General features: G+C 42.2%; 1 protein-coding gene across 3 annotated transcripts in view; it reads right to left on the bottom strand.

Moving 5' to 3' along the window:
* grik4 (glutamate receptor, ionotropic, kainate 4) overlaps nt 1-13,502 on the bottom strand; it is a 272,858-nt gene extending 259,356 nt beyond the window's left edge. For all 3 annotated transcript variants that reach the window (XM_058079390.1, XM_058079391.1, XM_058079392.1), the window contains exon 1: nt 12,989-13,502. The gene's annotated coding sequence lies outside the window, so the exon portion shown is untranslated. The remainder of the gene's footprint in view (nt 1-12,988) is intronic.
* Between the last annotated feature and the right edge of the window lie 4,021 nt (nt 13,503-17,523).

Below are 17,523 nucleotides of genomic sequence, written 5' to 3'. Positions count from 1 at the left end.
ACTAGTTCTTTTTTGTGAACGGAATGAACGATGTCACCGCCCCGGTTGCAAATGCTTTTTTTTGATTGGCTGGAGAGTCAGTTCACCGTTCCTTTCGCGGGGCTGGACTAATTGTGTGCTTGCCTGTCTTATCCTATCGTCGTGCCTCGCTCTATGGGTGGGTGGGGTTAGCTGACTGAAAGACGGAAATGAGAGATTGACCGACAGTTGAGTCAGAACGAACGTGAACATGAGTGAAGGGACTGACTCGACACGGCTGACCGGGTCTTTGCACAGGGGGCGATCGCAGGCTAACGACCAATTGACAGAAATGAACGGATCTTTTTACTGAATGAACCCGAATGATCCGGTTCACTGAAATGAACGGTTTTGCCCACCACTAACGTGCAGTTCTTGTCAAGGCCCAATAATTGGCTCCCAGGCCACACTTTAGACCCTTTTGGGTTAGAGTCAGACCTTCTAGAAGAAATTAATGGCCCTAATCAAGGTTTCACTATATTTGTAATTATTTTAGCCATCCATCATAGCCATGTCAGGTCACCCAAATTTTAAAAACAGCCCCCAACGTGATCTAGTGTTGTCTGTAGACCAGTGGAAAACTAACAACAACAGTATTAAACAAATGAAATGGCCTCCGTGGAGGTTAGATATCCGATGCAGTGGTCAGCGAGTGGGTTATTTAGCAGTGGAGTGATACACAACATTATGATCATGCTGTACGGCAACAAGCGCAATATGATAATCCACTCTTATCGACACATCCCTCAAGTATATTAAATCCACTACGAGAACGTTGCCTTGTGATGATAACAACAATCATCCTTTGTAACCAGACAACAAAACATAGCTTTCTCTCCTTTCGCTGTGGAAAGGGACACAAATACACAAAAAATGAAGCAAAAAAAGACAACGCAAACATTACATTGAAGAGGTTAAGAATTAGCATTAGCTAAATTATGGCGAGTAGGCCTGTACAATAACGATAACAATATGCTATTAATTATCAACCGGTAGGTATTACATAATTTTTAGCTTTTAAAAAAAAGTCATTAAGATTATCACTGACAGATCATTGTCATGTCACCTATGAGTCACTGGGGGGTACTGAAGGGTAGTGTACCTGTGTGAGGCATATCATATTAGCTGGGAATCATCACCACACCCCTCACTACTACTTCCGGACTTATTGTGTTTGCTTTTGGGTTTTTTTACACCGCTAAATAGCTTTTGCTCAAACAACTATATGCATTCATTCATTCATTCATTACCGCTTTTTCCTCACGAGGGTCGCGGGGGGTGCTGGAGCCTGTCTTGGGGCGAGAGGCTGGGTACACCCTGAACTGGTCGCTAGCCAACCAAAGGGCACATATAGACAAACAACCAATCACACTTACAACCATTCACTATGGACAATTTGCAGTCGCCAATTAACCGAGCATGTTTTTGGAATGTGGAAGGAAACCGGAGTACCCGGAGAAAACCCACACATGCACGGGGAGAACATGCAAACTCCACACAGAGATGGCCGAGAGTGGAGTTGAACCCTTGTCTCCTAGCTGTGAGGTCTGCGCGCTAACCACTCGACCACCGCCACAATTATATGCAATAAAATGAAATTAATAAATATTGCATTATGTTGTCCATATTGTTACAACATTGTTTTATGTTGTATGTAATTGTTTGTAATTGTATGTAATTAACAAAGAAATTTGGCAACATTTTGCTTTGATTATAATTTAAAAGAAAATCCCCAAATCATCCAAAGAGCTTGACAAACAGCAGGTAAAAACTATTGGTATCCGCATCGGAATGGACATTATTGGCCCGGTTTATTCCTGGGTATGACTTTGATACCAGAATTCGCAGTATGGCCCACCCACCCCAAATGCAAATAAAAGAGCTGTGGCTGCAACAGTTATGATGAAGTAATTCCTCTGTAGGGAACATCAGGCCTTTTCTAAAATGTTAATGAGCAAGACGATAAAATGAAAATTGACCTGAATATGATAGGGCTTAAATGGCGAAGGAGATGAGCGTATGAGATGAGTGTGTGTGTGTGTGTGTGTGTGTGAGTGTGAACACCGAAGGCTGCAAAGAACACAGGCAAGCACTCCACTCAACTGTGAGTGCAGCTTCCAAACGTTCCCATCTTGGGCATCAAGGTTATGGACTTAATGGGCAAAGACAAAGAGAGTCTAAAAGAGAGTGGACGTATTGTCATGACTGTGGAAAGGATGCCAGAGATGGTATTATATGTCATCATTTAGCTTTCTAGAAAAGACATAAAGAGGAAATGTAAGCGTGGGCTATTGTGATCAATGTCATACGTTCCTTTTCTACACACTCCGATAGGAAAGACGTGCAGATGCTGGGTGGGCTGCCATCAGTCATTCATGGCCCAAAATACTCATCTGTGTCATTTTTCTCACACTTTCAGCATACCATCTGTGTACAAACCTGTTCCAAAAATTCACGGGTTGAACAATCTGTTTCTGGAGAGTTAAAAAAAATGCAACAGCTATGTGTCCCCTACTGACCAGCTGTGGTATTAGTTGCTGGGTATACCCTGGACTGGTGGCCGGCCAATCACAGGGTATATATAGACAAATACATTCATACCTATGGACAATTTGAAGTGGCCAATGAAGCTAACATGTTTTTGGAATGTGGGAGGAAAGCGGAGTACCCGGAAAAAAGCCATTCACTCACAGGGAGAACATGCAAACTCCACACAGAGATTCGATCTTCCACATTATGTTGCTAACATGCTAACCACTTGCTAACCACACAAAAATATTAAAACAAAAAAAAAAAAAGGTAATTTGCTGCAGGTTTAGGTTCGAGTTTTTTTTATTTCAGCAATTTTCCAAGAATAAAATAAAAATATTATAGCACAAAAAAATCTTAATTTTACAGGAATAACATAGTTATATTATGAGCACAGGGTTTTTAATATGATGTAATACGATGAAAATCAAACAATACAATGAATAAAGTTGTAATTTTAAGGAACATTGCAGAAAACGTTATGTACTTATGTAATTTGCTGCAGGTTTAGGTTCGATTTTTACATTATTAGAGTGAGTGTCCCAAGTATGGCCCAAAGGACCTTATTTTTATTTCAGCAATTTTCCAAGAATAAAATAAAAATATTATAGCACAAAAAAGTCTTAATTTTACAGGAATAACATAGTTATATTATGAGGACAGGGTTTTTAATATGGTGTAATATGATGAAAATCAAACAATACAATGAATAAAGTTGTAATTTTAGGGGCGGCACGGCGGATGAGTGGTTAGCGCGCAGACCTCACAGCTAGGAAACCAGGGGTCAATTCCACCCTCGGCTATCTCTGTGTGGAGTTTGCATGTTCTCCCAGTGCATGCGTGGGTTTTCTCCGGGTACTCCAGTTTCCTCCCACATTCCAAAAACATGCTAGGTTAATTGGCGACTCCAAATTGTCCATAGGTATGAATGTGAGTGTGAATGGTTGTTTGTCTATATGTGCCCTGTGATTGGCTGGCTACCAGTCCAGGGTGTACCCCGCCTCTCGTCCGAAGACAGCTGGGATAGGCTCCAGCACCCCCGCGACCCTCGTGAGGAAAAGCGGTAGAAAATGAATGAATAAATAAATGTAAATTTAGGGAATATTGCGGAAAACGTTATGTACTTTGTTCCATTGACTACTTACAGCGTATAAGACAGGCCGCTATGGCAAACACTAACAGATGTGAGGACAAAAACCAGCAACAACAGACCCGTGTCATGCATTGCCAAAGCAAATCGGTGGCCTTTCAAGTCATCTGTGAAATTAGACGTTAATCACGGCAGATTACGTCAAAACAAGTCAGGAAGGTCCGTCCAGCCCACTTGCAAATCCTTTATTACGTTAATGTGTTATTGATTTGCCGTTGTGCAAACCTAACCTTCCCTGTAACATCATAATGAGTCCGAGGCTGCGGCAAGGAGACTATTTATCTGTGTCAACAAAGCGCAAAAAGAGGAAATTACACATCTCTGCCATCTTTATAGGAGTCTTATACAGCAGGCCCTCCTGGAAGTCACGCTGAAGTGCATGCACTAGACGCCAATTTCATTTGCTTTGCTAATGATTAGCTGCCAACTTGAAGCATCAGAGAGACGGCAGTTGGTGCCGCATTCAAGACTGCTGGGAAATAGGAAACATCCCACTTAGAGCTTATGACAGGAGTATTGATGTGTTCCATGAATGACATCAGACGGTTGATTTTGGAGCAGATTCCTAAAAACAGCAGGTCACGCTTCTCACGTCTTAGAGCTTCGCTTTTTGGTCCTAGTACATCCTTAAAACCAGCAAAGTCGCTTGGATTGTTTATGCTGGAGGTCCTGAAGAACAGGATTCTCCTGTCACGTTAAGGATCTTTGACTCGTTTGTCAGGTTGCATAGAAAGCCTCAGAATAAAAATTGAAGACAGCAGAGATCTCCTGACATGCAGAGGATCTTTGACAAACGTCATTTATTGTTGTCAGCGTACGTACGTACAAAAATTCAGTCATGCAACCTTGAACCAGTGACCTTTAGCCACAGATGGCATTATCTACATATCGTTCTACCTGTTGACGTTCCTGTTTGGCGTTGCATGTCGTGATATTTCTTGGATGTAAAATAGGTTCTTGTTTAGGAAACACTGACTATGGAGGATCGACATCTTGGTGAACAGACTTTATTTGTGATTCACAGTGATTATCCACTTAGTGAGGTACAAATGTGAAGGTATTACACAACCTTGCTTTGACATGTACTACCGCTCAAAAGTTTGGGATCACTTGCAAATTTCTTTGTTTTCTAAAGAAAAACACATTTTCATGCATTTCACAAACAATTTTTTTTTTCCATTTCACAAACAATTAAAATTAATCATATGATTTTCAAAGAAGGATGTACATTTTTGCATAGAGGCCTACTATCAACAACTGTCAGTCCTCTGCATCAATCTCCTGGTATGGCTGCTAATCCAAGTTCATCATTTTATAAGGCTAATAGATGATTAGAAAACCCAACAAAAAATCTAAACTAAAACTAAAATATCTTACCATGCTGTTAACTAATCCCTTCAGAGAGCAGCACAAACTGGGTCTAACAAGGACAGAAAAACGATGCAGTGTGTAGTTAAAGACGCCTCACAGGTCGTCACCAGCTGCACTAAATAGTAGCCATCAAACACCAGTGTCAGTATCAACAGTGAAGCGGCGACTTCAGGATGCTGGACTTCATGGCAGGATTGCCAAGAAAACTGGCCAAAAAATGTCCAAGTGATCCCAAACTTTAGTGTATATACACAAAATAAGAATAATAGCAAAGGGAGTGCATTCATATGATTGAGTCACACAATTATGTTCCTAAAAATATCAACAATCTATGATTTCCCCTTTTCCTGGAAGGCAGCATTAAGCGCCATTTCTCTCATTAGTACGCTGATGCCAAGAGTGAGTCTGTGTGTGTTTACAGTGTCCATCTCTTGGCCGCAGGTGGGTCAGCATCCATGCAGGTGCTTTATCTATGGCAGCCTGCCTCGCACAAGCCCGCCGTGTCGTTTATCACTGTCTGAACAGCCGACAAGTGGCGAGGTGGATATGGATCATCTTAGACAGTTAGATGAGACACTCCTAAGGGAACTCATGCACATGCAGGGATACTTTCAGAACAAGAAAAAAAATGAAAAGGTGTCGCAAAACAGGGCAGGACAGGCGAGTGTGGTGCAATCGGGGCTGGAAAAATTCAAGAAAAACTTCCATACGGGACGCAAAGACAACACGGTTGTTATCGCTTATCTGATCAAAGCCCCCCTGGAGTCGCTATCTGTGGTGATGAATGAGGACGTGCATGTGGAAAAAAGGATTTGTCTCATACGCTGAGGGTCAAATTACCTCCACCCTGAGGAACACAATTGAATCTGCAGGTAAATGAGGCATCCAAAGATATGCCACAGATGGTTGACCGACACATCACCGGGCGTTTGGACAACTAGCCATATTTATGCTACATTAAACTGCATTTACGTCAGCCACTTAGTCACGTGCTATCCTGTTAATCAGCCAATACAAATCCATACAGAGGTATGAAGTGTTACTGTCCAGTGAAGTCAACTTCTAGAACAAAGTTCAAACTCTTTTCCATCTCCAATGGTCACCAGAACCATCCTTGAAAACAGGACTCCACGTATTTGGAGACAAGTGGTGACGTCAGCCTTGGATGGATGCTATCAAATGATGAATTCATCTATTAGACCACAAACCAATTCAAATATTCACTTATGTAACTTGTACCGCTCCTACAGTCCCTCACAGTGCCGGGGGCGTCATGGTGCCAGGCTGCATGAGTGCTGCCGGCAATGGATGAGCAGCGTTTCCTTGCCATGAAATGCGAACCCTGACATGTATCGTGACAATGTGAGCCCCTCCGTTGGGAAAGTGAGCCAGATGGCAGCTTTCCAACGTGACAAGAAGCCCAAACACACCTCCAGGATGACGAGCGCCCTGTAAAGGAGGCTGAAGGTGATTCAAGCACGTCTCTGCCAGACCTGAACGCAACTGAGCAGAAGGGAGGCGGAGAAGAGCACCATCTCCACCATCATGGAGGAGAAGACCTGTGGTCAATTCCATCCCAGAGAAGATGAATGCAGTGTTAGATGATGCTGCTCACATTAAATACACACTTGACAATTGTGTGAGTGCATTGGATCATCCCCTGGAAATTTGCAGGTTTTTGCTCAGAAAATATATATTTGTATGTTTTTCTCAAAAAATAGGATTTTTTTTCCCACATAAAACATATCTCACCATAAATCTGTAATATTTTATACATTCATGGAAGAATATACAGAATGCCACGTTTTAGTTAGTATGAATTTTTCACTGATAATGGCACACTTTGTCCGGCAGACCTTGAACGCACCATACAGTAGTTTTGACAGCCATCAATCTTCTTCCATTGTCATTCATTCAATGCCAGTGGTTATACATTTCATACTTGAATGTGTTTGAATCATGTGTGAGGCATATTTAGGGCTGAAAGCTGGATAGTGCAGGGAGTGAACAATGGCAATTGAAAAGAGTAATTTAATCTAATCATTCTAGCCTCTAATTTTATTGCAAAGGATCTGAAATTAAGAACATCAGCGTTTGGAGAGTTTGGAGTGAAATAGATCTTTTTTTGGGCGTATCAATTATTCACGTTTTTTAGGGGGTGGGGTTAATGTTATTTCTGCAATGTGCCACGAGCCAAAAAACAGCCAAAAGATCTGTGATCACAGGATGTGACATCATTGAACTTCCTTCATCGCTAATGAACAATGCTAATTCATGAGGGGAGTTTTATGTTCTTCCGCGAAGACTTTCAAAGCCAGCGTTGTCTTATTTAGTGTTGTTTTTTTTTCTCGGCTACGTTACAAACATCTGATGGTGCATAATGTAGGTCGAGCGTGGGTGCGTCGCGGAAGCAAAAATATATTTCCCCGATAATTGACGGTGGTTGGAAAGCCTTTCATTTCTATTCAGGTTGTTCTCCTCAGACAAAGATAGCATAACGGTGCCGCCCTTTGAAAACACATACAGCATATACAATACTTTTACGCCACTCGGGCAGGTACAAGTAACGTGCCACTCAACTCAGTATGATGCTCCATTAAATGTGCATGAATTCAACAGGGAAGTGGAGGGCCATGAGTGTACATGAGAATGGAATCCTTGGAAGAGATTACTCCCACCTACGTACATGAGCACAATAAGTAGTATTGTAGTATTGTAGTATTACCCACATGTAGAGCCTCTTCTTCTGCTCTAGATGACCAACATTTCATTCCTGACTGGGGTTATTCCGTGGCCTTCCCGTGCTCCATTGCTCACCTCTATTGCTGCACCTCCAGTAATATACGGAGCGTTTAAGTGCGGAACAATTACCCAAGCAAACTGACTTTAAATCAGATTTTCCAGGCAGTGTGTTGAAGCCTGCAAAACGTATGTTAGCATGCAGCACTGTCGCTTTGTCTATACACCCTCGGCAAGGCTTGGAATGGAGTCTGGAACAAGGATCTGGATCCATATCCAGAGGGCGTGTTATAGGTGTGTCCGAGACTGTTGCTTGCATTCTTTCATGTGAGGATGAGACCTTGGTTTTTTGACAATGTTATCCTTGGAAAAGTATGACTTTTACCATCTACACCAGGGGTCTCAAACATGCGGCCCGCAGGCCAAAAATGTGGCCCGTAGGACACTAGTTTGAGGCCCCCGCCTCGATATGAAAGTTTAATGTTAGTGCGGCCTGAGCAAGTTTGATATGGATGCTGTATGGTATCATGTACCCAGAAAAAATTATTACGTTTGATTAATGTTCATGTTAAAGGTTAAATAACTGTTAATAGTTATCCTCCCTATCCGTGTGGAAGTGGTACGTTTTTGGCTATTTAAGTTTAAAGGAAATAACTTGAAGGCTACCATTTAGGTCGCTAGCTCTCTAGTTCTCTATGTGTCTCAAGACCCTGCAGTTGCGCAATATGTTGTAAATAAAAAAAGTATAAATGTGACTATAGTCGTGTTTTGTCATGTCTACAGGACTCTAATAATGCTTTGTTAATTTTAATCTGAAAAAAATAATTTGTCTACCCACCAACTATATGTGGTTTCTTAAGTTTTTATTATTTGCCGTTTTATTATTATGATTATATTTATTTATTACTGATTGATTGATTTTCTTTATTCTTGATTTGTTTATTTATTTTTCATCTTATTTTGTGCAGAAAAATAAAAATTAAGATATTTGAGAAGCACTGAAATATTTGTATATTTTGTATATATCTGTATATTTTTCTGTTTTTAATAAATGTGTTTTGTTTTTGTTTTTTTTTGGAAAACCTGATGCGGCCCAACCTTGCCCAGACCCTAGCTCCAGTGGCCCCCAGGTAAATTGAGTTTGAGACCCCTGACCTCTCCTTTCCTCTTCCCAAATGTGCCTAAAAGTGATGTTACATGATCTTTTGTCATTTATTATTATTATTTTACATTGTTTTCAGTACATATTACACAGTATCATGAATGTACCTATTACTGCATGGTGACAGCATGGATATAAAACCATGACATCTTGCTGGAGGTGTTTTAATAGGTGGAATAGGTGTGTCCCATTACGTGCAGTACTGAGCTGTCTCTTTTTATCTCTTTTGATATCTTTAGAAGGCAACAAAAAGAGAAAGACTTGTGTTTATGTCTCTCATAAGAATGGTGGACAAAAAGGTGCAGTTCCCAGTTTACACCCAGCAGGACAATTTGGTGAAATAAGAAATAACCTGAATCTGCACGCCATCTATTGTTGTTACATGCCGGCCTTAGTTATTCACACATACGGATCACCTCTTGCGTTGGGCTTTTTTTAGCCAAAAGAAGAAGCGGCACCAACAAGAGTAGAAGAACACAACAAGAGAGGAACAGGAAGTTACAGTCAAAGCAGCAAGGCTCCGGCGGGATTGGCGCACCTCACCAGACCTCTGTTCACACGGCATCAAAGGATGACTTGCCATAAGAAGAAGCAGCATCAATGAGAGGAGAAGAACATGGCAAGGGAAGCAGAGGGGTACCCACAGGAAGGTACATTAAAAAGACGTTGCCGTTAGGGTTAGCCAGTGAAGTTATTTGTACGCTTGTATGCAAGTCAGAAATATTCTTATAAATATTCTTATATGTGACTACAACTTTCACTGACAGTTCATTCATCACTCAAGTTATGATTTGGGGTTTTGTTTTTGTTTGCTGATTTGAGCCAAGAACAGCCAATCAGATCCATCGAGAGATCATGTCCTGCTGGGTGAAAACGATCATGGCCTGTCACCGGAACAGATTTTATCGATCGATATTCCATCATTTTGACCTTTTTTATTTTATTTTGTTCATCATCATCCAAAGATCGTTGTATCATGTCCCATTTGAGCCACTAGATGGTACTCAAGTGAAGCGTATCCGAGTGAACCATCCTAACGTACATATATGAGCTACGAATATGGGGCGTCAAACCACACCTTTCCAACGCATGGTGTCAAAACAACTGCACACAGCAACACGAGAGGCAGACAATACCAATGTATAATACAGAATAAGAACCAACTACTAAGTGTATGTGACTGCTAACCATGTGTTTTGTTTTGTTTTTTACAAAAAACAGCAAAGCACACTGGGAAAGGAAAGTACTACTTTTTAATCGTTCCATAAATCGATATGTCCATTATCGTGACCGTGCATTTTGAATCCCCATTTTTGTCAGGATTTTGGCTTTTAAAGGATGTGGTCTTGAACTTTTTAACAGTGGATGAACAACCTCTTCCACTGTAATAAATTGCTTAGTCCAAAAAAAGAGTCCCATTTTGTATTTTGCATTTTGAAGCTCGACTCAGAACCTCCTTAAGACCCAACAGGGCAAAACATGAATTCTTGCCATTTTACAGTTTGATGAAGAGTGTATAGCTGCTTTGTTGGGTAATGTGTGGGTCAGGGTGGCGCTCAGGGTGAGATGGGGGGTCACGGTTGGCTCTGATGTTACATTTGTTGGGCAATGTGGGTGTCAGTCACCAGGGAATTCTAAACATTTCATGTAAAAATCATTCCAAACAGAGTCTTCAATGCACCAAGCAAGAAAAATAGCTTCCTATATGAGCCTAGTGGATCTACTGGATCCACTGCATTTACTGGATCCACTGCATCCACTGGATCCACTGGATCTACTAGATCTACTACATCTACTGGATCCACTGGATTGACTGGATCACTGCATCTACTGGATCCACTAGATCTATTAGATCCACTGTATCTACTGGACCGACTGGATCCACTGCATCTACCGGATCCACTAGATCTATTAGATCCACTGTATCTACTGGATCCACTGCATCTACTGGATCCGCTGGAGCCACTGGATCTACTAGATCCACTGCATCTACTGGATCCACTACATCTACTGGATCCACTGCATCCACTGGATCTACTAGATCTACTAGATCTACTAGATCCACTGCAGCTACTGGATCGACTGGATCTACTGGATCGTACAATAAACACCAAGCAGTCACAGTGCAAATGTGTTCCATCTATCAGCAACACTCTGCGGTTCTCAGTCAGAGCACTTCTGCAATACACAACACTGCAAACAAGCGACAAATAAAAAAGTAATGCCTATGTGGGGAAAAAGCAGTACCATAAAACTCCATTCAGGGGGACCCCGAAATTGAATTTACAACAAGTGAAATTGGGTAATGTACTCGCAGCCGTGCTATAAATGTCAGAAATGGGCAATGGTATGGTACAATATGAGGCCTGAGATTGTGTACAATGTTGTATGCTTCCTAGACGTGCTGACATGAAGTCTGGATAAGAAAGGCCTCTTTGCCATCTGATGGGCGGTATTTCATCATTAAACGATGATAGCTCCAGAGCAGCGATTCTCAACTGGTGGGTGGCTTTTTATGCAGAGGGGTGTCGTCTATCAGTACCCCGTATGAGGTAACAACACTCTGCTGTGCTGTTTGACACCCCCTGAAACAACATTTGCTAGTGGTCTATTGCCATGAAGAGGGTGGATGTGCCGGTCTTGTCTCTTGTTGAGCCTCGGAAAGTGTTTGGCTTCATGCTTATTAAATACCGGCTGCTCAAGTGGATTGTTCATCTTTGTTATCTATTTCCTTGGGGGTGTTCGTAATCGCTGTATACAATCATTAGCGCGTAGACAGGATGGATTTTTGACTTAAATTAGCACTGCATCCCACAGCCAGATCTACGAGGAACTATGAGAAGTGGTTGAGGTTAGAGGTTAGGGTTAGCTAGGTTTGTTCCTCATTACCTGCTATAGTTTTGTGTACCTGGAGTTTGGCCTGCCACTTGTTGCTAGGCAGAGTTCTTGGGGCTCAGCCCCGTCAGCCAATCAAAAAGCTTGTAGCAGTAAAAATATTAGTGCGATAATGATCATCATCAGTTCTATAATGTCGGCGGACCAGCCAGGACTGTTAGCGCCACATATTCATGACTATAGCTTTAAAGTCTGAATTCATTCCCCTGGTGATAAAAAAAAATGGCCAATTAAATACGTATATGCAATTACGGCAGATGTCCAAATGCAAGCGATCCTCACGGCAAGTTGGCTCGATCCTCAACTTACATTTGCTAGATGAACTTGGATCCAGCCAAGCATGTTTGTTTACAACTGCTGCATTTTTTATTCATTTTGGGATCAACACGCAAACTATTCCAAAGAGAAGCGATTGCCAAATTACCAAAGACGTGCAAAACTGTAATTAAAAAAAAAAAGATCCCTCAAGGGGGGCTGGGAAACAAGCATGTAGAGCTATCGCCTGGAGTCCTAATTAAGCAACATGCACGTTTGTGTCCACATTAGGATGATAATAAACAAATGAATTATTATGTTGCCTACAGCAGGACCTGCAGGAACACACCTGGAGGGGGGGGGGGTACCATGGAGGCCTTCTACCCTTTAGAGGGATTTTGTTCAGCATATAACCCATAATAATATAATACTATGTAGAGTATTAATGGAGAGCCCGCTGTGTTGTAGTGGTTAGTGTTCTGGACATTGGAGCGGACACCACAGGTTCAAACCTCCACTAGTAAGCACCATCGAATCGGTGTTAGTCGGCAAGGGACGAAAATCCGGAATATATGACGACTCCGTGATCAGGAAAAAGTGGAAAGAAAGAAACAAATACAGTATTGATGGAGGCAAAATAAATAGGGCCACTAGGGGGAGCCAAACTGCGGTGTTGCTCCACCTTATTTTCCCACTTTGGCATGAAAAAATATCTTACATTTGTGCTCCAGAAGATAGATGGATAGATGGATATTAGATAAATACAAAGTTGCACATCACCGAATGAAGTAAGTTTAAAATGATAAAACGCACACAGGTTCGATCCCAAAAGAGTTTTGGAGGGAAGAGATAGTCCACGAAGATCTTACCTGACTGCAGAACGCAGACAAGTAGACAAGCGTTGCCTCCTTGCTAGATGAACACATGAAATAAGAGCAAGAGTAGTCCAGATGATCTTTAAGTGATCTTCTCATCTCCCCCTTTTCGGCGCAAAGTGAAGCTCCTCCAACGCCAAGTAGTTACAAAACGCCGTGCGCTTCATCCACGAAGAGCAGCAGTCCGTTTCAAGCCCGCCAAGAGTTGCCTCTGGCTCACCATGTCCGCAAACCTAACGAGCCGAGAGGAGGTGCATCATCAATTAGGTTTATCAGGACCTGCACACCGGTGATGCTGCGTATCCCGCATCCCACGGCGGCGCAACAACACACATCCAAAATATATTCAGCTTTTTTTTTTTTTAATTCCTCCTCGTTGACTTTGTGCTTCTTTGCTCCCCAAACCTCCTTGGACGTGTTGTGTTCTTGTGGTTTTAATCCCGTCAGCTCCACTGGATTCGCTGCAGTCCGGAGGAAGGATGCTGAGCAGACTGAGGAGACGACAGCGGGCTGCTTCTCTCGCTCATACGCGCGCGCACAGGCACACACACACACACACACACACACACACACACGCACACGCACGCACACACAGCTTTCTCCTCTCTACACAGCTGACCAGGCGTGAAAATGGAGACGCTCTGTCGAGATTGTATTTATATAATCATGAACCTATGTGGGCATTTTCTCAATGGTTAAAAAGCCAGAATATCACTCGAAACTTGACTTAGGAGGTGACAGTGCCACTCCAGTCCTATAGGTGGAGTGCAGGAGTTACAGTCCAGTCCTACAAGCATCATAGTACACATCAGTAGGCACAAAGAAGGAAAGAAAGAATAAAAAGGACAAGGAGAGCTTACAGTAACAAGAAGTCAAACTAAAAGCACTACCAGCATTATTAGAACCATTTAGGTCATGAAACCACAAAGTCAGATCCAACCACAAAACAGCACAGAATGGACAGGGAGAGCTGGCATAAACAGAATGTCACAAAGTAGTGACCAACTGCAATTATGTGGTAAAGAATGGACAGGGAGAGCTGGCAGCAACAGAAAGGCAAACACAAAGCACTATCAACATCATAAGAGCATTTTAGGTGGCAATAAAACACATCACAATGTCCAAACCAACTGCCAAACACAGAAGAGAATGGACAGGGAGAGCTGGAAGCAACAGGAAGGTAAACAAAAAGCACTGTCATCATCATAAGACCGTTTTAGGTGGCAATAAAACACGTCACAAAGTCCAAACCAACTGCCAAACACAGTCGAGAAAGGACAGGGAGAGTCGGCATGAACAGAATGTCACAAAGTAGTGACCAGCTGCAATTCTGCGGTAAAGAATGGACAGGGAGAGCTGGCAGCAACAGGAATGCAAACAAAAAGCACTGTCATCATCATAAGACCATTTTAGGTGCCAATAAAACAAATCACAAATTTGAAACAATCTGCCAAACACAGCTGAGAAAGGACAGGGAGAGCTGGCATAAACAGAACGTCACAAAGTAGCAAGCAACTGCATTTCTGTGGTAAAGAATGGACAGGGAGATCTGGCAGCAACAGGAAGGTAAACAAAAAGCACTATCAACATCGTAAGACCATTTTAGGTGGCAATAAAACACATCACAAAGTCCAAACCAACTGCCAAACACAGCAGAGAAAGGACAGGGAGATCTGGCAGGAACATAAATTCAGGGACACACACACAAAGGCCACCATGAAGACTATGACAACTCGGGTAGTGATGGAACACATCACTAAGGAGGCAACAAAAGAAAAAAAAAGATGAAAAAGGACAAGGAGATCTGGCACAAACAGAAAGTCAGAGAAAACGCGCCATCAACATCATAAGAGCAATTTAGGCGGCAATAAAAGACAAATTCAAATCTGAAAAACAGCAGAGAAAGGACAAGGAGAGCTGGCATATTCTTATTTTCTCAAAAGTATTTTCACCTGAGCGCCACCTGCTGTTTATTATATGAAAAGAAATACTACTTACAGTATTTAATGCTGGTACTATTGCTGTCTGTCAAATGCAGGCTTTTCTTCTCTATGGAAGGACGGCAGTGACAAGCACCTGCAAATTGGGATATAAACAAGATAACACATGTTGACTTCAAATGAGAATGTTATTGTAATATTCATATTTAGTTGATGTTGTGATTTCTCCTTATTGTTCACCTGCAGGCCGCCGCTGGATAAGACGTCTCCATTGGAAATCAATGCCTTCTGGTTGGAGAGATCCCTTAAAGCCACGGCGTCACTCCTGGACGTGTGCAGGATGGCTGACTTGATTGTTGTTGTTTGGCGTACGTGTCTTGGAGATGTCAGGTCTTCATTGACAACAGGATGCTGTGCTGCGTACGCGGGAACCTCCAGAGAGGAGCTCCCGATGCCGACCTTCAACCAGCATTGCACTTTGACCCCTGTCGACACACAAGGGAGGGAATGGAGGTTCATGAAGGTTGCATGCTTCCGGCGTACGACTGTATGTTTTTTTATTGAGGACATCAAACATGAGAGCTTGTACACTTTTAATAACACGCCCGGTACCATGCAGCAAAGAATGGACAGGGAGAGTTGGCATGAACAGAACATTTGACCTGACTAGTAAGTAACTGCAAAAAAAGTGCACCTTGATGCAGATTTGCACCAAAAAGAAATTACCTCGAACACAACAATGCTTGTGTTTGTTGTGTTTTGCAGAATGTGCATTTGTTGTGCTAACTTTGATGACATTTTATAAACTACTATTAGAATAAAAAAGGATTCAAGATCGTCTATATGACAGGAGCACTCTTAATGCTCTTTTCGTTTTTATTCAGTGAGGATTTACAGACTGTTGCTTTCTATAAAAAGACAAATGAAAACAGCAACAGTTTGCCGACCAGTTGCCAGCGTCGTCATTCATTATGTGTTGTCTACTGCCCCCAAGCGGTCAACAGAAATCTGCACTGGAAGGACGGTGGTGGATGTTTAACAAGCACACGTGATGTCCCATTCATCTGAGTGACACTGAATGGGGCGTTACGTCACCAATCGTACCACGTGACGTGGATTGGAAAGGTGATAGCTTTCCAATCTCTGTTGGAACATCTGCTTGTGGTGTTTGCCTGTCTATGTGCAGCCCCCCCAACCCCTCCACTGTTTTATTGATTGACAGGAGCTGGCAATGTGCACCAGGAGGGAATTTCGAAGAAAAAAATAATCAGAAGACGGCTTGTCAGCCATTCCTCTTCGTTTGCATTCAAAGTGGGGAAGTATCGACAAACTTTTGGGGATATAATCCACCCCCGTCCATTGCCTCCCTTCCCTGTTTTCCACTGGAAAGAAAGATCACGTGTAAATCTGCTCTCCTCTTATTCTGTCCCTGAGCAGTGAAGAGACCCTGAACGCACCACCTCCCTGTATGAATAACAAGGTCACGCTTGAGCTCCTAATCAATAATTTCACAGGAAAGATGTTCTCATTCTGTTTACATGTCAACACTTCACCTCTCAACTCGAATCGCGTGACAGCAACGGTTGCCAAAGATCCTCTCCATCACAGGAGAGTATGCAGTGCAGCAACGCTCTTCAAAGATCCTTTATGCAGCAGGAATAATGTGATGCTTGTCAGAACACCAGACTCTTGCTCTTATGGACCAACTGCAAAAGCGCTAATCAAAGATCCTCTATGACAGGAGTGCTGTACTTGACAAAGATTGCTCTGATGTCTTAAAAGACCAACTGCAAAAACACCAATAAAAGATTGTCTCCGTGACAGGAGCACCGCTCCTTAAAAGGATTTTACAGGAAAGCCCTGCTGTTCGAGAATCCGCAACCAAAATGCTGGACAAAGATCTTCTATGAGACAGGCTTGCTCTGCTGTTTTTGGGAACATACCACAAAAACGCCAATCAAAGCGCCTCTATAAGACAAGAGTGTTCTGCTGTTTTTGAGGACCTGTTGCAGAAACACAGAATCAAAGATCCTTTATATGACATGAGTGTTGTGCCATTTTAATGATTTACTGTAAAAATGCTAGTCAAAACTCTCCTATATGAGTGGAGTGGTCTGATTTTGCTGAGGATGTGCTGCAAAACTGCTCAAAGATCCTCTATATCACAGGAGTGCTCTACTGTTTTTAAGAACTTACTGCAAAAAAAAAAACACTAGTCAAAGATCCTTTATTTGACAGGAGCGCTGTGCTTTTTTTGAGGCCCGACTGCAAAAAACGCTCATCAAAGAACCTCTATATAGCAGGAGTGCCCTACTGTTTTTGAGAACCTACTGCAAAAAAAGAAAAAAAAACACTAGTCAAAGATCATTTATTTGGCAGCAGCAATGTGCTTTTTTTGAGGACCGACTGCAAAAACGCGCATCAAAGATCTTCTATATCACAGGAGTATTCTCCTGTATTTGAAAGAACGATGATATCAAATCATCAAAGATTCTTTATGAGAGAAACGCTCCGTTTTTAATGCTAGTTAAAGATCATCTATTGAGAAGGAGCACGCTGTTGCTTTAAGGACCTACTTGACAGGAGCGC

The sequence above is a fragment of the Doryrhamphus excisus genome, chromosome 8 (assembly GCF_030265055.1).
Source record: "Doryrhamphus excisus isolate RoL2022-K1 chromosome 8, RoL_Dexc_1.0, whole genome shotgun sequence".
Taxonomy (NCBI): Eukaryota; Metazoa; Chordata; class Actinopteri; order Syngnathiformes; family Syngnathidae; genus Doryrhamphus; species Doryrhamphus excisus.
This window is presented reverse-complemented; position numbering and strand designations above follow the sequence as displayed.